Genomic DNA, 2,950 nt, shown 5'->3' with positions numbered 1-2,950 from the left:
GACTTCCCACAGGGCAGGGTACCCTGCCCTCTCTTCGGAGTGGAGGGGGAGGGGGAGAGGGAGGGAGTAGTGGGATGGAAGTGGGAGGAATTGGAAATTTTGAATGGTATTATTTATAAACTAATAAAATAATTATTGGAAAAAATAAAAATAAATTATTCTCTCATAAAAAAAAGTTTTGGCAGTCATGTTGTTTTTGTTGTTCTTTTCCCTTTTAATGAAAATAGATTATTTTCTCATATTATATATAAAACAAAACCCATCACATTGAGGTTGAACAAGGCAAGCCAACAGAATGAAGAGAGCCCCAAGAGAAGGCACAAGAATTATAGGCCCACATGTGCACATACTCAGGAGTCCCATAAAATCAGAAGCTATTTATATACACAGAGGACCTGGTACAAACCTATGCAGGCCCTGTGGTTGCTGCTTTATTGTCTGTGAGCTCATATGAACTTTGCCCAGTTGATTTAGAGGGCCTTGTTCTCTTCCCACCCTCCATCCCCTCCAGCTCTTGTACTCTTCCTGCCTCCTCTCCCACAGGGTTCCCTGAGCTCTGGGAGAGGGATCTGATGGAGACATTCCATTTAGAGCTGTGTGCACCATGGTCTCTCTGTCCCTTTGCATAATGTCTGTTTGTGGGTCTCTGTATTGGTTCCCACCTGTTGTGGGAGGAAGCATCTCTGATGATGGCTGAATAAGACATTGATCTATGAGTATAACAGAATATTAATTAGGGTTATTAATCATTACTTCTTTTTTAAGACTAGTAGTATTTGTTTTTACCCTAGGTCTCTGAGCTATCTGATCTCTGGTTCTTGGTCATCCAAGCAGTGTTGGTTGTGTGTTCCATTTCATGAAATGGGCCTTAAATCAAATCAGACATTGATAACTTCCACAAGTTTGGGCCACCATTGCCCCAGTATATTTTCAGGCATGCATGGCAACATTGTAGATCAAAGTTTTTTTGGATGGGTTGTTGTTTATGTTTCTCTTTTGGTAGCTCACAGAGCACCTTCCCATACCAAAGATGCTAGAACATAGAGGTGAAGGTTCCATGTAGACACCAGCTAGACCTCTCTATGTCCAATGAGTTGTGTGGGTCTTGTCTTCATAAATGGGACCTTGATGTCAGTTTTTGGAAAGTGGGTTATTTGGGAATTTCTTTTTGTTCCCTTTAGGCAACAACTCAATTTCATGTCACTTAGTCCCAATATTCGAAGCCCGTTTGATGACAAGAGACAACCAGTTGGGACCTGGGTCCCTTATTATTTGGAGACTTCATTAGGATCACCATCATGTATTTTGGGAAGTTTCCACTGCTCTGGGTTTCAATACCATCTCTTAATAACCCCTCAATTCTAGCTGTGTCTCTTCAAATTTCCTCCCTCAAATTCATCTCCCCTCTACCTCCCCACTTACTTCCCATCACCCCTTTCTCCCAGTCCACCTATAAAATCTATTCTGTATTCCCCTTTTAGATAGATTCATGTGTCTCTTGCCCAGTCCCTTCCTCTATACCTAGCCTCTCTGGGTCTATGAATTATAACTTTTTATCATTTGTTTAATGACTAATATCTACATATAAGTGAATACAGAGAATACTTATTTTTCTGGGTCTAAGTTACCTCACTCGAGATGATTTTTTTATAGTTCCCATTGATTTGCCTACAAATTTCATGATGTCATTTTTAACATCTGAGTAAGAATACTACAATGTGCAAATGTTCCACATTTTCTTTACCCACTCTTCTGTTGAGGAACATCTAGGGTGTTTCTAGCTATTATGAACAAAACAACAGTAAACAAGTAAAGTGTCCTTGCGGTGGAATGGGGCATCTTTTGAATTTATGTCCTAGAGTGGTATAGCTGGATCTTGAAGTAAACCAATTTTCATCTTTATGGCAATCTGCCATACTGATTTCCATAGGGATTATACACATTTGTACTCCCACCAGCAATGGAGGAGTGTTTTCCTCATTCTACATTCTCTCCAGCATAAGCTGTCACTTATTTTATTGATCACAGCCATTCTGAAGGGTTTAAGATGAAATACTGAAGCAGTTTTGATTTGCAATTCCTTTGTGGCTAAAGATGTTGAACATTTGTTTCTCAGTCATTTAAGTTTCCCCTGTTGAGAATTCTTTGCTTAGATCTGTGCCCCATTTTTAATTAGATTATTTGTTGTATGATATCTAGTTGCTTGAGTTCTTTATATATTTTTATATTAGTCCTCTATCAGATGTGGAGTTGGAAAGGAAAATTGTTTCCCATTCTGTATGCTGTCAATTTGTTCAAATGATACTGTCCTTTGCCTTACAGAAGCTTTTCAGTGATAACTCTAACGAAGCAAGTGAAAGACTTGTATAATAAAAATCTTCAAGTCTGTGAAGAAAGAAATTGAAGAAGATATCAGAAGATGAAAGACCTCCCATGTTCATGGATAGGTAGGATTAAGATAATAAAATGCCCATCCTATCAAAAATGATCTACAGGTGCAGTTCAGTCCTCCATCAAAATTACAACACAATTCTTCACAGACCTTGAAAGAATAATTTTCAGTTTCACATGAAAACACAAATACCCAGGATAGCTAAAGCAAACCTGAACAACAGAAGGAAGAACTGATAGAGGTTTTTTTCATTCCTAATTTCAAGTTGTACTACAAAGCTAAGATTTCTACTATACTTTTATCAATAACATATATCAATAACATTACCAAAGGAATGTATATGGTGAGTAAAACCATGTCTTATTGATGTAAAATTGGTCTCTAGGTGCTTAACATCTAAATTCCTTCTCCCTCACTTATGAGACCCTGGTTGTATTTCTTGTCACCATTATAAACTGAAAATAAAAGCATAAGCCATACCTTTACTACAAAATAAATTCACAGAAAACGGGAGAAGAAGAGGAAGAAGAAGAAGAAGAAGAAGAAGAAGAAGAAGAA

This window comes from Microtus ochrogaster, unplaced genomic scaffold (assembly GCF_000317375.1).
Source record: "Microtus ochrogaster isolate Prairie Vole_2 unplaced genomic scaffold, MicOch1.0 UNK91, whole genome shotgun sequence".
In the NCBI taxonomy this organism is placed as follows: Eukaryota; Metazoa; Chordata; class Mammalia; order Rodentia; family Cricetidae; genus Microtus; species Microtus ochrogaster.
This window is presented reverse-complemented; position numbering follows the sequence as displayed.